At 41.4% G+C, this 11,510-nt stretch overlaps 1 long non-coding RNA gene across 1 annotated transcript; it reads left to right on the top strand.

Annotated features, from left to right (window-relative positions):
• The first annotated feature begins 8,315 nt into the window (after positions 1–8,315).
• Positions 8,316–11,277, top strand: LOC134483048 (uncharacterized). Its single transcript, XR_010059880.1, has 2 exons — positions 8,316–8,450; positions 11,081–11,277. It is a non-coding gene; the product is annotated as an uncharacterized LOC134483048 (long non-coding RNA).
• The last annotated feature ends 233 nt before the right edge of the window (positions 11,278–11,510 follow it).

Here is an 11,510-nt window from a genome sequence, read left to right as displayed (position 1 = left end):
TTCATCAAAGGAAAAATCCACCAAGATGAACTCTCAATCCTAAATATCTATGCCACAAATACAAGGGCACCTACATACGTAAAAGAAACCTTACTAAAGCTCAAAACACACATTGCACCTCACACAATAATAGTAGGAGATTTCAACACCCCACTCTCATCAATGGACAGATCATGGAAACAGAAATTAAACAGAGATGTAGACAGACTAAGAGAAGTCATGAGCCAAATGGACTTAACAGATATTTATAGAACATTCTATCCTAAAGCAAAAGGATATACCTTCCTCTCAGCTCCTCATGGTACTTTCTCCAAAATTGACCATATAATTGGTCAAAAAACAGGCCTCAACAGGTACAGAAAGATAGAAATAATCCCATGCGTGCTATCGGACCACCACGGCCTAAAACTGGTCTTCAATAACAATAAGGGAAGAATGTGCACATATACGTGGAAATTGAACAATGCTCTACTCAATGATAACCTGGTCAAGGAAGAAATAAGGAAAGAAATTAAAGACTTTTTAGAATGTAATGAAAATGAAGGTACAATATACCCAAACTTATGGGACACAATGAAAGCTGTGCTAAGAGGAAAACTCATAGTGCTGAGTGCCTGCAGAAAGAAACAGGAAAGAGCATATGTCAGCAGCTTGACAGCACACCTAAATGCTCTAGAACAAAAAGAAGCAAATACACCCAGGAGGAGTAGAAGGCAGGAAATAATCAAACTCAGAGCTGAAATCAACCAAGTAGAAACAAAAAGGACCATAGAAAGAATCAACAGAACCAAAAGTTGGTTCTTTGAGAAAATCAACAAGATAGATAAACCCTTAGCCAGACTAACGAGAGGACCCAGAGAGTGCGTCCAAATTAACAAAATCAGAAATGAAAAGGGAGACATAACTACAGATTCAGAGGAAATTCAAAAAATCATCAGATCTTACTATAAAAACCTATATTCAACAAAACTTGAAAATCTTCAGGAAATGGACAATTTCCTAGACAGATACCAGGTATCGAAGTTAAATCAGGAACAGATAAACCAGTTAAACAACCCCATAACTCCTAAGGAAATAGAAGCAGTCATTAAAGGTCTCCCAACCAAAAAGAGCCCAGGTCCGGACGGGTTTAGTGCAGAATTCTATCAGACCTGCATAGAAGACCTCATACCAATATTATCCAAACTATTCCACAAAATTGAAACAGATGGAGCACTACCGAATTCCTTCTATGAAGCCACAATTACTCTTATACCTAAACCACACAAAGACACAACAAAGAAAGAGAACTTCAGACCAATTTCCCTTATGAATACTGACACAAAAATACTCAATAAAATTCTGGCAAACCGAATCCAAGAGCACATCAAAACAATCATCCACCATGATCAAGTAGGCTTCATCCCAGGCATGCAGGGATGGTTTAATATAAGGAAAACCATCAACGTGATCCATTATATAAACAAACTGAAAGAACAAAACCACATGATCATTTCATTAGATGCTGAGAAAGCATTTGACAAAATTCAACACCCCTTCATGATAAAAGTCCTGGAAAGAATAGGAATTCAAGGCCCATACCTAAACATAGTAAAAGCTATATACAGCAAACCAGTTGATAACATTAAACTAAATGGAGAGAAACTTGAAGCAATCCCACTAAAATCAGGGACTAGACAAGGCTGCCCACTCTCTCCCTACTTATTCAATATAGTTCTTGAAGTTCTAGCCAGAGCAATCAGACAACAAAAGGAGGTCAAGGGGATACAGATCGGAAAAGAAGAAGTCAAAATATCACTATTTGCAGATGATATGATAGTATATTTAAGTGATCCCAAAAGTTCCACCAGAGAACTACTAAAGCTGATAAACAACTTCAGCAAAGTGGCTGGGTATAAAATTAACTCAAATAAATCAGTAGCCTTCCTCTACACAAAAGAGAAACAAGCCGAGAAAGAAATTAGGGAAACGACACCCTTCATAATAGACCCAAATAATATAAAGTACCTCGGTGTGACTTTAACCAAGCAAGTAAAAGATTTGTACAATAAGAACTTCAAGACTCTGAAGAAAGAAATTGAAGAAGACCTCAGAAGATGGAAAGATTTCCCATGCTCATGGATTGGCAGGATTAATACAGTAAAAATGGCCATTTTACCAAAAGCGATCTACAGATTCAATGCAATCCCCATCAAAATACCAATCCAATTCTACAAAGAGTTAGACAGAACAATTTGCAAATTCATCTGGAATAACAAAAAACCCAGGATAGCTAAAACTATCCTCAACAATAAAAGGACTTCAGGGGGAATCACTATCCCTGAACTCAAGCAGTATTACAGAGCAATAGTGATAAAAACTGCATGGTATCTATCTGAGACAGACAGATAGACCAATGGAATAGAATTGAAGACCCAGAAATGAACCCACACACCTATGGGCACTTGATTTTTGACAAAGGAGCCATAACCATCAAATGGAAAAAAGACAGCATTTTCAGCAAATGGTGCTGGTTCAACTGGAGGTCAACATGTAGAAGAATGCAGATCGATCCATGCTTATCACCCTGTACAAAGCTTAGGTCCAAGTGGATCAAGGACCTCCACATCAAACCAGATACACTCAAACTAATAGAAGAAAAGCTAGGGAAGCATCTGGAATACATGGGCACTGGAAAAAATTTCCTGAACAAAACACCAATGGCTTATGCTCTAAGATTAAGAATCGACAAATGGGATCTCATAAAACTGCAAAGCTTCTGTAAGGCAAAGGACACTGTGGTTAGGACAAAATGGCAACCAACAGATTGGGAAAAGATCTTTACGAATCCTACAACAGATAGAGGCCTTATATCCAAAATATACAAAGAACTCAAGAAGTTAGATCGCAGGGAGACAAATAACCCTATTAAAAAATGGGGTTCAGAGCTAAACAAACAATTCACAGCTGAGGAATGCCGAATGGCTGAGAAACACCTAAAGAAATGTTCAACATCTTTAGTCATAAGGGAAATGCAAATCAAAACAACCCTGAGATTTCACCTCACACCAGTGAGAATGGCTAAGATCAAAAACTCAGGTGACAGCAGATGCTGGCGAGGATGTGGAGAAAGAGGAACACTCCTCCATTGTTGGTGGGATTGCAAACTGGTACAACAATTCTGGAAATCGTCTGGAGGTTCCTCAGAAAATTGGACATTGAACTGCCTGAGGATCCAGCTATACCTCTCTTGGGCATATACCCAAAAGATGCCCCAACATATAAAAAAGACACGTGCTCCACTATGTTCATAGCAGCCTTATTTATAATAGCCAGAAGCTGGAAAGAACCCAGATGCACTTCAACAGAGGAATGGATACAGAAAATGTGGTACATCTACACAGTGGAATATTACTCAGCTATCAAAAACAATGACTTTATGAAATTTGTAGGCAAATGGTTGGAAAATATCATCCTGAGTGAGGTAACCCAATCACAGAAAAACACACATGGTATGCACTCATTGATAAGTGGCTATTAGCCCAAATGCTTGAATTACCCTAGATGCCTAGAACAAATGAAACTCAAGACGGATGATCAAAATATGAATGCTTCACTCCTTCTTTAAAAGGGGAACAAGAATACCCTTGGCAGGGAAGAGAGAGGCAAAGATTAAAACAGACACAGAAGGAACACCCATTCAGAGCCTGCCCCACATGTGGCCCATACATATACAGCCACCCAATTAGACAAGATGGATGATGCAAAGAAGTGCAGACAGACAGGAGCCGGATGTAGATCTCTCCTGAGAGACACAGCCAGATTACAGCAAATACAGAGGCGAATGCCAGCAGCAAACCACTGAAATGAGAATAGGACCCCCGTTGAAGGAATCAGAGAAAGAACTGGAAGAGCTTGAAAGGGCTCGAGACCCCATATGTACAACAATGCTAAGCAACCAGAGCTTCCAGGGACTAAGCCACTACCTAAAGACTATACATGGACTGACCCTGGACTCTGACCTCATAGGTATCAATGAATATCCTAGTAAGAGCACCAGTGGAAGGGGAAGCCCTGGGTCCTGCTAAGACTGAACCCCCAGTGAACTAGACTGGTGGGGGGAGGGCGGCAATGGGGGGAGGGTTGGGAGGGGAACACCCATAAGGAAGGGGAGGGGGGAGGGGGATGTTTGCCCGGAAACCGGGAAAGGGAATAACACTCGAAATGTATATAAGAAATACTCAAGTTAATAAAAAAAAAAAAAAAAAAGACTGCAGAAGCCGAATGGGATGCAGTTGTTTCTCTTAGACAAGGTAGAGTTAAGTAGCCACGAGTATTAGCACTGTCACTGTCCAATGGAGCGGGTACTTTTAGTGCAAAGAAGGGCACCTACTTTGTTGACCTGGAGGGTGGGAGGGAAAGAGAGATAAAAACATCATAGAGAAGATAGAAGGTAAAGGGTGGAATCTGGCTTTGGAAGGGTATTTCCTTGTTTGAACCACGTGGTTCTGTGTTCAATGATCAGGTTGTAGCAACTTTAGGAAATGCTGAGGGCGCCAGTGAGGTCAGAAGAGGAAAGGTCACATAAATGGATCAAGCATCTTTCTTTCAATGAACAGGATCTTGGCAATCTGAGTTTTTAAAAGAGCCAGGTCATGGGATATTCAAGAGGGAAAGGGATGTGGGAAACAAGCTGACGTGGTAGTTTAGACCATAAACTGTTAGGCATTGGGACAGACAGGAAGTAAACCTGCCTTGCTTTTGTGATGCTGGGATTGAACTAGTGTCTACCCCATGTTAGGCAAGTACTTTTCCACTGAGCTGTATCCTAGACCCCAAACAGATGGCTTTTTACAGAAAATATCCAAAGTCCATGCCCTTTAATTAAAGTTTATAAGAGAAGATTTTGGGGAAAGGGGCAGATTCAGGGTATACGTTTCCAAAAGGCAAAAGGAAATTGGACCAGGATTAAGCTTGAGAGGGGACAAAGGGCATTTCATATGATATAAAGGGCACTTCAAATGATATTGGGGGAAGGGAAAAGGTTGAGGATGAATATGCTCAATTCAGTGGGGAAATGGGTGGAAGAAGATGGAGGGAAGGTCATGCCTAGTTACTTCTCTGTCATGTGAAACAGGAATCAAAGGCAGCTGGTCAGAGGGAGTGCTGGAACATTCGCATTTTAGATCTGTTCTGTCAACCAGAGCAATGCAATCTGCCACAGACCCTCAGTTAGAGAAAAAGGCTGAATTAGAGGCAGACGATCTTCCGACACACGCTATGGAAAAACCAGAGAGGTCTATTCTTTACTGAGTTCTCATCTCCTTTTGGGGTGCTCTATCCACACCTGCCTTGCCTCTCTCACCAGCCTCTAGAAGAGGGCACCATCCCAGAAATATATTCAGAGCAGGAATAAGTCACATTCTCCTTATTCCCTTGATTGTGACCAAGGCGAGCAGGGTTTTCCAAGGCTATCATTCCTTTAGAAGTAAAACGGAAGCAGGAGCACACAGGGCTGGTACTGGTTAGTGGTTGTAGCATTGGGTTGCTGGAAGTTACCTGTTTCTGGCTCACCCACAGGCTTACAAGCTCCTTCTCATCCCAAGCTGGAAGGTGACAAGCTCAGAGGTCAGGCTTCTCAAGCTCACGTCTACATCAAGGCTCCAGGGATGTGTTTCCATGTAGACTCTACTTCCTGCGTCCTTTGATCTCTCTAGAGACAAGGGACAGAGAGGGCTCAGCCTTGCTGCTACCTGTGAGGCTAAGTACGGTTTTACTAAGCAAAGGTTCCCTTTCTCTGTCGACTGGCTCTCTTGTTGAGCATGGCTTCCACATCTTGACACTCTGACCTCTATGCAGGCAACCACTTAGAACAAAGCAATAACATTACACTAGAATTCAGATCATATTCAGACTCCAAGATCTGCAGCAGAGGAGTTGAAACGCTGTGATCTCCAAGCAACAAAGTCATTAAAAAAATTCTCTATTTTTAAATCATAGCATCCGCAACGATTCAGTCTTATTTTTGGCTTCTTTTCCTGGTGTGCGATTAATCCATCTATGGCTCTACAGTTGGTCAATTTGATAGATTGATTTGGGCAGACAGTTTTTTTTTTAAATTTAAATATTTACTGGGAAATACGAATTGTTTTTTTTTCCTCCCAAGCGAACACAGTAAGTGAATTAGAGAACGGAGCTAGAACTCACTCCGTTTAGTGACACATTTGACTTGAAGTTTAATTTCAATGAATAAGAAATTAAGTACATGAATAAAGTTTGCTATGCCACCGAGGTAAGCACAAGGGGACAAATGCGTCAGATCAAACCGGTGCTATCTTGTTTTAACAATTATCTTCTGTGGAAATGAATACATTTGGGTTTAAAGGAAGAGAGAGGACTAGAACTGTATTGAAGGGAGAGCAAGCCATGCTGGGGTTGAGCTGCTCTGCTCATAGCTTCCTGAGTTACTTCACTTGTGATCATAACCTGTGCTGTTCCCTTCAGAAGTCATGTGAATGAACCTTTACTACACCAAAGCTTCCCTTTCAGAAGATGGTTTTCCCCACTGTACACAGGACCGAGGATGAATTTAGATCTCTCTTCAGTATCAGCCCAGGAAGATTTCTAGTGACACATCTGGATTTAGACAGTGAGCCTGTGGTTTTCATGGGGGGATGTCCTTGGAGTCATCTGTTTTCAGTCTCTGGCCACTGGTGGGCAAGAGCTAGGACAGACTGTAATTGTGAACACAGGCCCCAAGATACCCAGTGAATAAAGATATTAGGAAGCCTTACAACTAAAATTCAGACAAAGTTTGAACTTCCGACAGCATAGTTACAAGGAATAATTGAATCTACTGAGGACTGGATCTAGCAGGAAGGGAAAGTAGGGAAGGAAGGGACCCTGGTGAGGGTCCTGCCACCTTGGTGAGCTTTAACTGTGTGGTTAAAGTGGTTTTCTAGAGGAAAGGGAAACATGGATCTGAAATGACAATATACACTTTGAGGCTTTACATTTAACCCAAAGGTTGAGAAAACACTTATATTTAATTCCTTAAGTTAATTTTGCTTGAGTAAAACCTCTTAGCTTAGATTTGACCCTTTGACTCTCCGTGTTTCCACAGTTGAATAGCACTCAATCAGGTGTAACCAGGATGATGTCTGCTAGCAAGGCATAGACAGTTCAGGGGTCAAACTGCCACATTCCAACAGGTTCTGTTCTTAGAACTTTCCCTAGCGGCACCGAGGGCCAGCCGGGTACCCACCACGCTCTCCCATTAGCCAACCTAAGCTGCGAAGACACTTGGCAAGGATACCAGTGTTTCTTTTTAGAAGAGAGGTGCTACATTGGAAATTAAGTGTGTGCATTGGTTTTGTGATACTCCTACTTCTCAAGGGAAAGGCTTTGTCCCACACCCTTCAGTATTACTGTTTGCCGGTGGCAAATCCCCAGGAAGGTTCCTTCTTCACAGTTTATGCTCCTGAGGGTCACACAGTGGGGAAAGACTTTGGCACACAGATCAAGTCCTGGGTTTAGTCAGTGAATGAACTTGAAAAATGCCTTGAATGTGTCTAGGCCTCTGTAGTTTGTTTTGTTTTGCTTTTTTATTAAGTAAACAAGGGAGTTGCACATTCTGAAGACTTCCCTAATTAGATCAGAGTGTCTTACTTGAAGAATTTCTGGTTGTTACAACTGAAAAGGGTTGCACGGCCAGACGGTTTGGGAAAGGGAGCATAAAAGAAGGCTAGCCCTTTCCTTCCCAAGAGAACCTGTGGCCGGTGCTTTGCAAATATGTTTTCACTCTAACAAGGGAGTCCACGTGGCATGAATCTTCTTCTCGGGTTTATTTGAAACTTGTTGTTTAAGAAGCATCCTGTGGGAGGATGCGTTTTTACCATCCTCTTTCTGCTTTAAGAGTTCCATGGCAAATACCACAGAAATCCCTTCAAAAGAAAGGATTGACTGTCTGTCAGACCCTAACATTCACCTTGATGGCCTCAATGAAGAGCAACTATTGGGCTTTCGTCCCAACAAAACACACCAGGCCAACATGGTTCCACATGCAGGGGTTTAATGAGAGAAGAAGAGTAGAAGAGGAGAGGAGTAAAGGGTGGCCGTGAGCACGTGGAAAGAAAGGGAGAAGGGAATGGGGAGAGAAGGGACAAAGGGAAAGAGGCAAGAGCAAGAAAGCAAGAAGGGTGAGGAGGGGGCAAGCAGCCCCTTTTATAGTGTCAGGCAGAGCTGGCTGTTGCCAGGTAACTGTGGGGCGGAGAATACCTGACTGTTGCCAGGTAACTGTGGGGGTAGAGCTTAGACAGAATGCTAACAGCCACAATCCACTATCCACAATCCACGATCCATGATCCTGGGATGACCTCTCTGTACACCTCGCTGTCTTCTAATGGGAACTTTCAGACGCCACTCAGTGGAGAGCTCACCGATCATGGCCAAGTGTAAAGGAACTCCTCAAAGTGGGTACTTCCAAATAGTTGAACAAATCTCGCATCCTCATAATGATGTTTTCTTTATCTTGGGAGGTCCAGTCGTATGAAGGCAGTCCATACTTGAAATTTCAAGCAGAAGGTGTGAGCCATTCATGTTGCGGAGGTGGATTCTCTATAGAATAATTTTTAGAAGACTTTCTTTTAAAAACAGAAGTTGGTTGGTTTCACGATGATTTTCTTTCTTCTGAACTGTACAGCACTTGGTTAACTTTTGTAACTTTAACCGACTTAACCATTTTCTTTAAAACCATTAAAAGTGAAGACCCGATTTCCTTGCCTCACAGCACTGAAACCGGTGGGTTGACCCAGCATTTCTACTTTTAGCCTTGCTAGAAACCCTCTGGCTCTCTGCCTCTGGCCCTTCCCAAGGCTCCCCGCTGGGCAAGGGGGAGTTTCCCATCAGTAGGGGGCCATGCTACCCTTTCCCAGAACCTCGTTTACTCATCTTCCCAGTGTAATTTGCAGCTTGGAAACTTGTTCACAGGTTTATTTTGCAGGGCTACCATCTTTAGAAATCATTTTTTTTTATCATGTATCTGGAGCGTATGTTTTATTTCGCCAGCTGTCCCAAGTTGCTAAGGCTTTCCCCCTGCTGGCTGGGGAAACAGATTTCACTTTCAACAGCAGCTATGAATCAAGAGCGCACTTGATTGTGAAGGTGTTTCCTGCCTTGTTAACCAAATCATTATCACAGGAACGAACAGTTGGATCCTTCTGTGTTGACATAAAGCATTAGCTTTCTGGTAAGGATGGTTCTCCACTTCAGACACAATTAGGCCACTTAAGCACTTATCTTTATTAGTCAATGGACTGGCAAGTCTTTGCTCCTACCTGAAATAAGTAGTTGTTTTTTTTTTTTTTTTTTTTTTTTTTTTTAAAAGCCATACAACCGAGCTCTAGAGGGGGAAGAGGTGTTTCAGAGTGAGGCAGTTGCTACTCCGTTGTTGGACATCCTCATCCCTGATCTTTTCCAGCAGTTTGGCTGTGAACTCACTAGCCCTTTATTATAGCAAAATAAATGTTTGACTGCAAGTAGGATTTGTCAGTGTTTCTTCTCAGGGAGTGTGGTGGATGGCTGAACAAGTCTCTTTCTGTCTTTTGCGTTTGTGTGTGTGTGTGTGCATGTGTGTACACATGCATGCAGCCACCAGAGAGGGTTTCTCAGTCTGACCCTGGCTTGGGTATCATGAGGACAGGTCAACTTCTTAGCTTTGTGATGGTCAAGTGGAGATTTATGCTGGTCGTGTTTGGATTACACAAAAGATTGCGGGACTCATGTTTTTCTATCTTTCGCTTACAAAGCACGATAGCTTTATTAGTAACAGACAAGTATGGAGTTCTAAGACAGTGGATTTGGAAGTTACAGACAACGGTGTTTGAATGGGTAAGGGCCATGGACTATGTTACTTTTATATAATATTTGATTTACATGAAAAGGGGTCAAAACTGTGTTTGTTTGTTTTTTCTTTCTTTCTTCTTTTTTTTTCTTTCCGGAGCTGGGGACTGAAAAACTGTGTTCTTAATTAGGAAATATTCATAGTGACAGCTCTTCCCGGAGGGTTTTATGATTACTTGGAAAAGGTTGCTTCATCTGATTACATTACCTTATGTTGTGATGAACAAGATTTTCTAGTATCTTCATATCTTTGTGTGTTTCGATGCTAAACGTTGCTCAATCCCTCTTTATATAGATGATTTAAAACATGTAGTTGAAAGATTATTAGTTTATAAGAAAATAGTGGGTTGTGACAAGCACCACCTGTATTCCTTCCGCTCTGAGCTTTCTCTCTAGTGTATAATATTATGTCATTATCGCATATATTTGGAAACATTTTAAGTAACCATTTGTGACTGAAATATAAATGAAAATTCCACCCCCACTCCTGCCCCATCCTCACCTGGAGCTCCCTTCAGACATCTTCTGCCTCTAAATAGGGATGATTTGACTCCTCCATCTTCCCCATGTGTATCTCCTTCCTGTCTGTTCACTGCTCTAGCTAATGTGCTAAACATGTTACTGAACAAGAGTGGAGAGAGCAGGCACCCTTGTCTTGCTCCTGATATTAGAAGAAATTTTTTCATAGCCTTCCTCATTCAGTATAGCATTAGCTGGCTGCAGTTTTGTTGTGCGTAGTTTTCATGACGTTGAGTTTTCTCCCATTTCTAGTTTACTTGCATAAATGCCCTTTCTATACATCAATATTATTCTATGATTAATATTGTCAGTTTGACAGGCTCTAGAGCCACCTAGGAGCTAGGCTTTGAGGACTGCCTGTGAGAGATTCTACTGACTAGGCTAATTTGGGTGATTAGACACACTTTAGTCTCAGGCATCAATGTTCTGTGGGGTAAGATTTTGGAATAAGAATGAGAAAAACAACTAACATAACATCTATTGAGATAATTACATAATGTATGTGCTGTGTTTTCTTTATGGATCGCCATATGTTGATCCATTTATCCTTGCCCCTCTGGCATGAAAAGCTCCTCGATTTCATTCTTTCCTGATCTGTCGTGATTGGGATTCTCTTCTTAAGGCGTTTTGAGAATTCTATTTGTGACAACTTTGACTAGGAAATTTTCGTTTATTTCAACAGAGAAATTGGTCTACGGTGTTCTGTTTTATTGTGTCCAGTGACAATTTTGATATCACGTTAACCCTGGCTTCGTAGAACGAGTTTGACGGTGTTCATTTCTTTCCGTCTGATGGAGCTGCTTGAGGAACATTGGTGTGAGGTATTCTTCAAAGGTGCAGCAGAATTCAGCAATAAATTCTATACATGAGCTTACATGAGTTCTTCATTGTTGGAAGATGCTCTTCATTTATTAATTGTCATAAACATTGTGCAAAGAAGTAAAATTTATTAGATTCAAAGTCTATACAGCTTCATGAATGTTCTATACATTTGGAACACAGAAATTTTATTACTGCTTCAGTCTCATTGCCTGTTATGGAATTGTTTCAGTTCTTTGCACAGTTTTGATTTACATTTGGTAGGTCATATGTGTCAAGTAATTTATCCATTC

This window comes from Rattus norvegicus, chromosome 18 (assembly GCF_036323735.1).
Source record: "Rattus norvegicus strain BN/NHsdMcwi chromosome 18, GRCr8, whole genome shotgun sequence".
Taxonomy (NCBI): domain Eukaryota; kingdom Metazoa; phylum Chordata; class Mammalia; order Rodentia; family Muridae; genus Rattus; species Rattus norvegicus.
The sequence above is the reverse complement of the archived record's forward strand: the minus strand, read 5'-3'. Positions and strand labels throughout refer to the sequence as shown.